The sequence below is a fragment of the Eurosta solidaginis genome, chromosome 5 (genome assembly GCF_040869045.1).
Source record: "Eurosta solidaginis isolate ZX-2024a chromosome 5, ASM4086904v1, whole genome shotgun sequence".
NCBI lineage: Eukaryota > Metazoa > Arthropoda > Insecta > Diptera > Tephritidae > Eurosta > Eurosta solidaginis.
In genome coordinates this window covers 205,191,084-205,204,040 of record NC_090323.1, presented here as the reverse complement: position 1 = coordinate 205,204,040, position 12,957 = coordinate 205,191,084, and the positions used below count along the sequence as shown (strand labels likewise).

The following is a 12,957-nucleotide window of genomic DNA, read 5'->3' as shown; positions in this document are numbered from 1 at the left end:
CAGATGAGTTTTCACTGAGAGCTTTTCGTGGCAGAAATACACTCAGAGTTCTTGCCAAATACTGACGAGTGGCGACTCCGCTCGGAAACATGTTCTTCTAATTGAAAAACCATGTTTCTAAAATTTTGATGTTGCTTTGCCCAGGGCGTGAACCCAGGATCTTCAGTGTGGTAGGCGGAGCACGTTACCATCACATCACGGCGGCCGACAAGCTGGTCCATTAGCCAAGGTATTTTTGCACAGTGCCTCTTTCTGCTTCCGCCGCATTTTCGTGGATAACGTTTGAACATTTGAAAAACTTTTGGTTTACGCCTTCGAATCCTTTATCCTGACATTAGTATTCATCTTTGCATATCCCATTGGATCTCTCTCAGTGAGTCCAAAAAAGATTTTGATGATGGTTGCATCAAGGACCAGTATTATGAAAAATTAATAATTTCGAATGCTCTTAGATAGCCAGCGCCCTCGTATTTGTGCAACAGTGCTCCAGACAGGAGCACAATAACCAACCAACAATTGTAAATATGGCTGCGATTTCATACTCAACCACATACATACGCAAACATCCCGCGAGGACTAGTCTATGAATACTCTCAAGAGACAATACGACTACGTAAAAAATAGTTGATTACATACAATAGAACACATTTACATACATAACTTACCCGTCCATCCATTAATGCATAGTATACTTGTTAAGTTCAAACTTTTAGACTGTTCCAGATTTGTCACAGCACTTTGTCCACTAAATCGGGCTGCGGCTGCACCAACTATTGATGGAGTTATTCTCACGGATTTTGAGAGAAACATGTTTGCCGTGTTAAATTAAATATATTTGGCTATACAAAAATATCAAATGCTAATTATTCTTTTAGTGGAAATATTTCATGCAATAGAAAACATTTTACTTCTGAACCTCGTAATCCACAACCGGCAAAATTTGAGTTTGTATTACAGCGACGATTTGCGATGATGAAATCACTGATAGTGACAACCACTGTGGTGATCAGTGGTGAAAACGAAATTTTTCGCGCACTCTCTTGCTCAATGCAAATTTCACTCTTTTAATTGTGCGTTGGAATTTTTATTAATTGAAGCTTTATTTACTATGACTGCATTGGCTTTTGAGACGTTTTGTGTATATATTTTGTGCTTTTGACAAGTTTAAAATTTGAGTGCTTTTTATCTCAAGCTTTTGTCAATCGTATTTTCAGTTGATTTAAATTTCGATGGCTACTTTTTTCCTTGGTTTTAAAATTTTTTGGAGAAATAGGGTATTCAAATGAAAAAAAGGCGGGAGTACCAAATAATCGTGAAATTCGATGCGTAAACATACAGGCAAAGCGAATTCAACCAATTCGCCGTGCAGAAGAATGTCAACTAAAAAGAAAATTTTGATTGATTTCGATTAACTGACATATTAGCCGTCTTTTTTTTCACACGCGTATACGTTTACGTTTGCGCTTAAAAAAAAACGCCTATCCTCGCTTAGATAATGCTTAGGAGAGCCGTTTAGCGGCAGTGGTTAAATAATTACAGCTACAGCACAGGGTGTACCGAAAAGCGGAGACACAACCCTCTGATGGCCATAGGGTATAACTTATAGCTGAATCAGTTGCGATGAATTGTGGACACACATAGAATACATAGAATTAGTGTAGAGGGTGAAACAAAGACACATATTTCAGTTACATCTGAGTATAATGCGTATTGAAATTTAGTAGGACAAATTTTATGCGCAGCAATTTCAGAGGTGTATTTAAAGTTTGTCGCTTAGCAGTCCATATAAAGTTTAAGCGTAAACGTATACAGAAGTAAAAAAGAAAACACAGCTATTGTTGTACAAGGCTTTGTATGGAAAATAATCAAGAAGAAGCAATCAGCTGTTAGGAAAACACAACCTGGTACTGAATTCGCCTTGAATTCGTACGGAGAATTGGGTTGAATTCGCTTTTTCATCAACGTGTATCAAGCCGAATTCAGTACCAGGTGTTGTTATCCCAACAGCTGATTGCTTCTCCTTGATTATTTTCCATACAACGCCTTGTACAGCAATATGTCAGTTAATCGGAAACAATGAAAATTTTCCTTTAACTTGACATTCTTCTGCACGGCGAACTGGTTGAATTCGCTTTGCCACCACCTGGTATGGATTCGCCTTGACTTGTGTAGATTCGATGTGAGTTCAGTTACAGGTGTTGTTATTCCTAAATCTGATTGCTTCTTCTTGATAATTTTCCATACAACGCCTTGTACTACAATATGTCAGTTAATCGGAATCAATGAACATTTTCTTTTGATTTGACATTCTTCTGCACTGCGAATTGATTGAATTCGCTTTGCCACCACCTGGTATATATTCGGCTTGGGCCAAGTCAAAAGAAAATTTTCATTAATTTCGATTAACTGACATATTATTGTACAAGGCGTTGTATAGAAAATTATCAAGAAGAAGCAATCAGCTGTTGGGATAACAACACCTGTAGTGGAATTTTTTTGCCAGCGCTTTATTTGCTAATCGATAACTATAACGATTTCGTTATTCAGCAACTATTTTGTATCGATATTCGTTTATCGACGATCAGCTGGGTTGTTAAATAAACGGCAAGTAAATTGGCTGCGTTAAAAATCACTAAATTAACATTCATTGTAAATTTTACCAAGTAGCGCAACTAACAACTGATCGGTGAAAATTCGCACATTCACACGCACAGTTCTCGACTCAGTTTCAAAAAAAAAACTTTAGATTTATATTTAAGAATTCATGAGCTTAACACCGGCTTATAATAATTGAATTTCAATTATTATGTTTTTTCTAAGAGAAACTGAAAAGAAAGAAACATTTACTGGCATATTGCGATGAACCATTTCGAAAACCGACAACGTAATCATCATCAGGCAATTTTGTAATGTTATCAAAGGTTTCACCGGGATTCGAACCGTGAATCACATGGTGAAACTGCAGTAGCCTTTAACCACTAGGCCATCCTGCTGGAATTTGTTTTCTTGCTTAATTCAGGTTTTCTCATTTCTACACTAACAACACAATTGAGACATTTTGTCTCTATATTGATTTGTGTCCCATTCTTAAAGATAAGTATAAACTGAACACACCATTAAACAAACATACATAAATATGTACAACTGAGCCCGAGTTGACAAAGCTTCTCATTCGCAACGAAGAAGAACTTTACAAAAACAAATCTACATGGCACATTACGCTACAGCCTAGTTACTATACTTACGCTCTCATTCTTTGTTACTCTAAACAGCATGCCAATACCACACATTACGCCTACGGCAAATTCTCTAGTGCTCCATACAGTACAAATAGCAATATTACTCACTGTAGCTACATTTTCATTCTACATGTTTTGGTGGTTAACGAAATATTAAAAATATTTATTTTAGGTTTGAAGTATAAAATATTATTAATAAAAAATTTTCATTTTGATATATCCAAAATTTTCACTTACAAAACTAATTTTATAACAAAATATTTAAAATTTAAAGTATAAAATACAATGTTAATAATTTAAGAACAAATAATAAAGACTATACATGTATCCCCTCTCACAGAGACTAGGCTTGTGCATTCGCTTACACTTACATCTTACGCTTACATTTAGGATTCCGCTATACCGTGAGCAAAGATGTTTACACATCAATAACCAAATGATTATATAACATATTTATTACAACAAAGAGCGTATATCCATTCTCTTTGCCTATATATTGATCCGCAGAAAGTCTCGAAATGAATCAATCAAGGAAACAATCCCGAAATTGTTCCAAAACTGTACCTAAAAAAACGTTCCAAACCGATCCCGAAACCGTCACAAAAAATGCCCAAATTGATGGCGAAACAGTCCTCAAAACGGGTTCAATATTGTCCCGAAAACGATCCCGAAATAGTACTGATACAATGAAATTTTTCGGCTGTGACACTGTTCACCTTCCCACAATTGATCAGACTTTAATCTAAGTGACCTAGATACCAAAAATTTGTAGACCATATACCAGATGTTATTGGTAATTTAAAGTTATAGCAATTTCTAAAAATGCTAAAGGGGGAAGCAGGGAGGAAGAGGAGCGAGGCACTGCTTACTTTCCCAATATTGTTTTGACTTTTATCTGTATGGAATGCACTAGTTTGGGGCATCTAAATATTACCAAAGAGGATATATATTGTTACGAATATTAGCAAAACTAAGGAGTGCTGCCAGCTCTAAGCCGATCTAAGCAGTGACGTGAATGCACATCAATAATTCAATCATTATGTATCTACATAAACGAATCAATAATTGCGTCTACACATATGTACACATTCCGACGAGCAACATTTACATACAAGGCAGCGAGAGATGAGATGTCACACACCGATGAATTTACTTATACGCTTATGTGTGTGCGGGAGACTGTAAACTACAAACACATGCATATACCTTATCTGAGTTGTCACAAGAGAGAGCAATAATTTGTGCACGTAGTTGTGGCTGACGATTTTGTAGCCGAAACAACTAGTAACTTCTGGAAATCGAAGAGCCTAGAAGTATGCAGCGTAAACTATAAAAGCGATGCAGGCGAGTAAGAAGTAATTCAGTTTGATTTGAATTGTCAAGCAGTTACGAGTAAGACGATATCTAGCGAGCAATAGCACTATTATTTTGAAAGTCAGTTTCCTTTAAGCTATCAGTTTGGTTATTAAGCTATTCGTTGCACAGTTTGAGTGTTATTGTGAAGTATTTTAATAAAGGCCATTTTTCCATTATTCAATATTGGAGTTATTTATTCAACAGTTTAGCGATACGAACCTAGCAAAAGGGCAAATAAGAGGAATTTGCAGCAACTTCGTTACAATTGGTGTCAGAAGAGGAATTGTTGAATAAATTCCAGAGGACAACAACGACATGGCAAAGTTCAGTGAATTGAAGATCCAGCAACTAAAGAAGGAGTTGGAGAGCCGTGGATTGAATACAAGCGGCGTTAAACTTGAACTTCAGGCACGGCTACGAGAGGCAATGGAAGCGGAAGGAATTGATGTGGAAAAGTATGACTTTCATCTTGATGGCGAGGAAGTAACAAAAGTTGAAGAGAAAAACGAAACATCGCAGACAGTTACGAGCACAGACTTGAACATGATTTTGGCTGCAATATCTGCTCAAACATCGACAATGTCATCACAACTAGAATCGCAGGAGACACGCATAACATCCAAGATTGAAGCACAAGAAACGCGTATGTCAGAAATGTCGACACAGATTACATCGAAGATTGAAGCACAAGAAACGCGTATGTCAGAAATGTCGACACAGATTACATCGAAGATTGAAGCACAAGAAACGCGTATGGCAGAAATGTCGACACAGATTACATCAAAGATGGAGACACAATTGGAAGAACAGAAGACATATTTGGCATCTCAACTGGAAGCGCAAGAGGCACGTATATCTGAAATGTCGGCACAAATTTCGGAACAGGTATCAGCGCAGCTCTTTGTGAAACTGGAAGAGCAGGATGCAAAAATTTTACAACTCGAGGACAAAATTGATGACGAAATAGAAGCGTTAAAAGGTCGTATGGAGCAGTTACAACTAAACCACCCAGCTGTTTCAGCGAGTAATCCAAAGGTAAAGACACCATCCTTTGACGGTTCTGTTCCTTTTCAGGTCTTTAAGCTACAGTTTGAGAAGACCGCAGCAGTGAACCAATGGAATGCTGAAGATAAAGTTGCAGCTCTGTTCGTGGCACTGAAAGGGCCTGCCGCGGAAATCTTACAGACCATCCCAGAGTACGAGCGGAACCACTACGAAACATTGATGAGCGCTTTAGAGAGACGTTACGGAAGCGAGCATAGGAAACAGATATTCCAAATTGAGTTGCAAAACCGCTACCAAAAAGCAAATGAAACATTGCAGGAGTTTGCTTCAGATATTGAAAGATTGGCTCATCTTGCAAATGCGGACGCACCCGTGGAATACACTGAAAGGGTAAAAATCCAGAGTTTCATAAATGGCATACGGGACGTGGAAACGAAGCGAGCTACATACGCAAACCCAAAGCTGACATTTTCTGAAACGGTATCACATGCATTGACTCAGGAAACGGCCTCACTATTGAGTAAACCAGCATACAAAGCTCATCGTGTAGAAGTGGAAAGACCAGATTGGGTAGACACTATTTTGGAAGCACTGAAGGGATCACAACAGAAAAATGCAGGAGTTATTAAATGTTTCAAGTGCGGCAACCCAGGTCATATTGCACGACATTGCAGCAGCGGTCCCAATAGCTCCAACAATGTGGGTGGTCGTAAACGCAGAGCAGAAGGTGATGAGCAAATATCCAAGACCACTCAATCGTTAAACTAAATCGATTCAGCCGCAAGGGGCGACAGCTGGCTCCCGCAATTGAATGCCCCATAATCTCTATCTCGCAGATTGGAAGAAGATCGAGCAACCTTACTGTTGGAGGACATGTGGACGGAAAGGAACGGTTATTGACTGTAGATACGGGTGCATCTCATTCCATCATTCGAGCGGATTTAGTCAACAAAAAGATAAGACCATTGCTTGGAGCAAGATTACGTACAGCCACGGGAGAGGACACCCAGGTAATTGGAGAAGTAGAATGTGAAGTCGCAATTGGGAACGTCATGGTAGTACACAATTTTATAGTGGCAGAAATTGTTGATGAAATCATAATTGGAGTGGACTTCTTAATCGACCAGGGCATCAAGATCGACATGCAAAGCAAGACGATGCGATATAAAAACATGGATGTACCACTTAATTTCGGCTACGAGAGAGGCTACAGCAGTAAACGAGTGCTGGTGGAAGAGAGTCAGCAAATACCACCAAAATCCGAAGCAGTCATCTGGGCAAAGGTTGATGGAGATTGTGGGACAAACAAATTGTGGGTTGTCGAAGCAGCAAACAAATCAGCACTAAACATACTTGTAGGAAAAACCCTGGCTATGACAAAACAAGATGGACGTATTCCGGTAAGAGTACTCAATGAGTTCAAGTCACCACTCAAACTGACTAAAGGAGCTATTTTGGGAAGATGCCAAGAGGCTGAAGTGGTTATTAACTGTGAACAGCTCCAGGAACACGTTTCAGCTAGTAATACTGATCTTTCAAATGACATCACGGCATGGATGCAGGGACTAGAGGAAGCATATCAGAGTAAGGCAAAACAACTGCTCCTAAAGTACGCGAACATATTTGACCAGGATGATTCTAAACCAGGCCGCACCAACGTTGTGAAACATCAAATTGACACTGGAGATGCGAGACCGATCCGTCAAGCTCCACGTAGTGTTCCACTGGCGAAGCGGGAAGTTGTGAGTCAAATCATTCAAGAAATGAACGACAGCGGCGTCATCGAACCATCAGCTAGTCCATGGAGCTCACCGGTAGTACTTGTAAAAAAAAAGGATGGAAACATGAGGTTTTGCGTGGACTACCGGAAGTTGAATGACGTAACGAAAAAGGATAGCTACCCATTGCCAAGAATTGACGACACTCTGGACTCGCTATCTGGTACGAAATGGTTTTCCACGCTGGACTTGAAAAGCGGCTACTGGCAAGTGGAGGTGAAGGAGGAAGATAAAGAGAAAACAGCCTTCAGTGTCGGTGATGGTCTTTGGCAATTTACAGTGATGCCTTTTGGACTTTGTAATGCACCAGCTACTTTTGAGAGACTCATGGACCAGGTACTGAAAGGACTACATTGGAAAACATGCTTGGTGTACCTGGACGACATCATCGTATTGGGCAAGAACTTTGATGAACATCTTAAGAACTTGGAGGAAGTTTTCCAGAGAATAGCTGGCGCTGGTCTGAAGTTAAGTCCCAAAAAGTGTGCGCTGTTTAAAAAGGAAGTCAATTATTTGGGTCACAAGGTAACGACAGAGGGCATCTGCACTGCGAACGAAAAAATAGAGGCTGTACAGGATTGGCCAAGACCACAGAATCTACATGAATTGAGAAGTTTTCTTGGGCTGTGCACATATTACCGCCGATTTGTACCAAATTTTTCCAGCGTAGCCCATAGCCTCCATGAGCTTACAAGAAAAAACAAAGCTTTTGAATGGAAGAAGGAGCAAGAAGTGGCTTTCCAAACATTGAAGGAGCGTTTGTGCACTGCCCCAATGTTAGCATATCCGATTCCAGGAGCAACATTTATTCTAGATACAGATGCAAGTGGATATGCTATAGGAGGCGTTTTATCACAACTGGTCGATGGACAGGAGAAGGTAGTTGCATATTACAGCCGTTCGATTGGAAAACCAGAGAGGAACTACTGTGTTACGCGGAGAGAGCTGTTGGCATTGGTAGAGTGCATTAAACATTTTCACAAATACCTCTACGGCCAGCGATTCCATGTCAGGACAGATCACGCAGCATTGAAATGGCTTCTGCAGTTCCGTAATCCGGAAGGACAATTGGCACGGTGGATCGAGCGACTTCAAAGCTATGACTTTTCCATTGAGCATCGAAAAGGTAGTACCCATGGAAATGCCGATGCAATGTCACGAAGACCATGTAGTTTGGAATGCAAGCACTGTTCAAAGGCCGAGGCTAAAGAAGACATTATAGATGTCCGGCTAATGACTATAACGTGTACGGATGAATGGGACAAGGAACAACTAAGAAAGTGTCAGCTAGAAGATACAGATCTGTCACATGTTATGCAAGGGCTCGAACGAAACGAAAGACCAAGCAGAGAGGATATGTCAGCAGAGAGTCCCATTGCGAAGTCATATTGGGCACAGTGGAACAGTTTGGAATTGATATCCGGTTGCTTGCATCGAGTATGGGAGAGTGAGGATGGTCAGTGCAAGAAGAAACTTATAGTTGTTCCCAGAAAGAGGATTCCTGACGTGCTCAGCGAGTTGCACAATGGTCCAAGTGGAGGCCATCTTGGAATCACGAAGACACTCGAGAAAATTAAGCAGAGATTCTATTGGGTTGGTTGCCGTCAGTCGGTCACCGAGTGGATTGCCAATTGCGAGGTATGCAACAGAGCGAAAGGGCCCAAAACCCGAAGTCGTGGCCAGATGAAGCAGTATATTTCAGGTGCACCATTTGAAAGGATCGCCATGGATGTCGCAGGTCCATTTCCTACTAGCAACCGCGGAAACAAATACGTACTGGTGGTTATGGATTATTTCAGTAAATGGCCAGAGGTATACCCAATCCCAAACCAAGAAGCAGAAACAGTAGCAGAAGTGGTTAAAAACGAATGGGTTGCAAGGTATGGTGTACCAATGGAGTTACATTCTGACCAAGGCAGGAATTTTGAATCAGCTGTGTTCCAAGAACTGTGCAAGAAGTTGGGCATTCGAAAAACACGGACAACTGCATTGCATCCTCAGTCCGATGGTATGGTGGAACGTTTCAATAGAACATTGGAGGAGCATTTAAGGAAAGTAGTCGACAAGTACCATAAGGACTGGGATACACACATATCATTATTCTTGATGGCCTACCGATCGGCAGTACATGACACAACGGGCCAAACTCCCGCAAAGGTAATTTTTGACAATGACCTTCGACTGCCAGCTGATTTGAAGTATGGGATAGATGCCGATGCGGAGAGGAATGTCAAGAAATCCACTGATGTCTTAGAAGAAGAGCTGAGAGAGATACACGATCTGGTAAGGCAACGAGCAAAGATTATGAGTGACAAGATGAAAGCGAGGTACGATAAAGCAATTAATTCGGAAGGGTTTCAGGAAGGAGATTTGGTGCTGCTATACAACCCACAAAGAAAAAAAGGTTTGTCCCCGAAATTGCAGTGTAACTGGGAAGGCCCATACAAAGTTGTAAAACGGATCAACGATGTAGTGTACCGCATACAAACCACTACCAAACCACGAACCAAAATGAAAGTGGTTCATTTGGAGAGATTAGCAGCGTTTAGATCGAGAGATTTGTCTGATCGGGACGATCAGACTTAGGTGGAGGGCAGTGTTACGAATATTAGCAAAACTAAGGAGTGCTGCCAGCTCTAAGCCGATCTAAGCAGTGACGTGAATGCACATCAATAATTCAATCATTATGTATCTACATAAACGAATCAATAATTGCGTCTACACATATGTACACATTCCGACGAGCAACATTTACATACAAGGCAGCGAGAGATGAGATGTCACACACCGATGAATTTACTTATACGCTTATGTGTGTGCGGGAGACTGTAAACTACAAACACATGCATATACCTTATCTGAGTTGTCACAAGAGAGAGCAATAATTTGTGCACGTAGTTGTGGCTGACGATTTTGTAGCCGAAACAACTAGTAACTTCTGGAAATCGAAGAGCCTAGAAGTATGCAGCGTAAACTATAAAAGCGATGCAGGCGAGTAAGAAGTAATTCAGTTTGATTTGAATTGTCAAGCAGTTACGAGTAAGACGATATCTAGCGAGCAATAGCACTATTATTTTGAAAGTCAGTTTCCTTTAAGCTATCAGTTTGGTTATTAAGCTATTCGTTGCACAGTTTGAGTGTTATTGTGAAGTATTTTAATAAAGGCCATTTTTCCATTATTCAATATTGGAGTTATTTATTCAACAGTTTAGCGATACGAACCTAGCAAAAGGGCAAATAAGAGGAATTTGCAGCAACTTATAATAAGAGCCGTCACTCGTTATTTTTTAGGCATTTACTCGATGTAAACTGTGAGGTAGTCGCTACTTTTTTTTTGGGCGAGATGTTTATAAATGTCATTTTCATGGGGTATTTGTGTTTATTTTTCCGACTGTATTTAGGGCCTCATTCTCTATTTCGAAACGAACGTCCGTTTTGCCTCAGAGACGAATCGCAAGTGTATTTGCACTATGTAAAACGATGGTAACATATCATTTGACAATTGCTTTCGCTTTCCTGTTTCGACATATAGTAAGAAACGTAAAGACCGAACGAAAATGATAGGGAATTCCATTGCTAGACGAAATCGTTTGGAGACGAATCGTTCGTCTGAGCTATCGTTCGCAATACGAATGAAGCCCTTAATTAATTATTTAATTTTCTTTCCAAAAACCACGTTTGCATAAAGTGACAACACCGCATGGATAAATGGAAGGCAATTCAAAAATATCCCTCATAAAACAAAAGTAGCGACTACCTCATAGTTTACATCGAGTAAATGCCTAAAAAATAACGAGTGACGAGTACTTATACCAAAGAGGATAAATACAATAAGAGCCGTCAATCGTTATTTTGTGGCGAGTATCTCGCTGGAAATTGAAAAAATTGATGCCGAATGTTTTCTGAGAGGGACATTTTTAATTGTCTCGCATTTATCCATGCCGTGCAGGCCCCTTGTGCAACTGTGATTTTTGGAAAGAGAATTAAATAAATTAAGTAAATACAGTCGAGAAATAAACCCAAGTACCCCACGAAAATGTATAGGAGACATTTATAAACATCTCGCCCAAAAAAAAAGTAGCGACTACCCCTCAGTATACATCGAGTAAATGCCAAAAAAATAACGAGTGACGGCTCTTATTGTATTTATCCTCTTTGCTTATACAAAAGAGGATAAATATAATAAGAGCCGTCACTCGCTATTTTTTAGGCATTTACTCGATGTAAACTGTGAGGTAGTCGCTACTTTTGTTTTATGAGGGACATTTTTGAATTGCCTTCCATTTATCCATGCGGTGTTGTCACTTTATGCAAACGTGTTTTTTGGAAAGCGAATTAAATAATTAATTAAATACAGTCGGAAAAATAAACACAAATACCCCATGAAAATGTATAGAAGACATTTATAAACATCTCACCCAAAAAAAAGTAGCGACTACCTCATAGTTTACATCGAGTAAATGCCTAAAAAATAACGAGTGACGGCTCTTATTATATTTATCCTCTTTGCTTGTACACTGCACTACCAATTGCTCGCTGTTTTTTATGAGGTAGTCGTTGTTTGTGAGACATGCATAAAATATCTTCTATATATTTTCGTGGCCTATTTGTGATTATTTTAACGATTGTATTTAATTAATTTATTAATTCTCTTTTCAAAAATCACAATTGCACAAGCCAATTAAAAAAAACTGTGACATAGAAAACATTCGGCATGAATTTTTTGTTTTCAAGCGAGTTACTCGCCACTCGTGGCAAACTGGTAGCTCCTATTTTATTCTATTATCTTTGGCACTTCATAAAACATTTCGAAGATATACTCCACTTCCTTATATCTAAGAGGATAAATATGATAAGAGACGTCACTCGTTACTTTGAATAATGTTTTCGTTATGGTAGTCGTAGGTTTTTTTTTTGGCGAGATGTGCATAAATGTCTTCTAGACATTTTCGTGGGGTATTTGTGTTTATTTTTCTGACTGTATTTAATTAATTAATTATATTTTCAAAAAATGCCTACACGGTATGGATAAATGCGAGACAATTGAAAATGTCCCTCTTGGAAAAGATTAGGCATTCATGTTTTTAATTTCCAGCGAGTTACTCCCCACTCGTAGCAAACTAGTGGCTCTTTTTATATTTATCATCTTTGCTTATATATCTTTCAGTTTGTGGTGCATTTATCCGTAAGTTTTATTGTTACCTTTTCATAGAGTACATATGTACATTGGGTCGGGTCGATTTGTATGGACGAAAGTTAAGCGATATCGCGCCATCGATTTTTTTATAGGATTTAAGCTCAGGAAAAAAGTTCCACTACTCCATTGTGAATGATAACAAAGTGTGATATCTTCTGCATAGACGTCAAAATTCCAAAGTGATTGGATCACCTGATTTGTAATTGACTATCGCTGGCTCATTCTGTATCTCTTTCTATCACCCGCTGAAGATAGGCGCCGCTAAAAAGTAGCCATTTTGAACATCCTGTCGGGCAGTTGACAGATAAGATAACACACTTAGTTATCATTCACAATGCACTACTCATTAGAGGTTTATGCCGATCACTTTATCGGCGGCGGC

General features: G+C 39.4%; 1 pseudogene; it reads right to left on the bottom strand.

Moving 5' to 3' along the window:
• Window positions 1-1,285, bottom strand: part of LOC137254369 (uncharacterized) — a 66,258-nt pseudogene extending 64,973 nt beyond the window's left edge.
• Window positions 1,286-12,957: the final 11,672 nt, after the last annotated feature.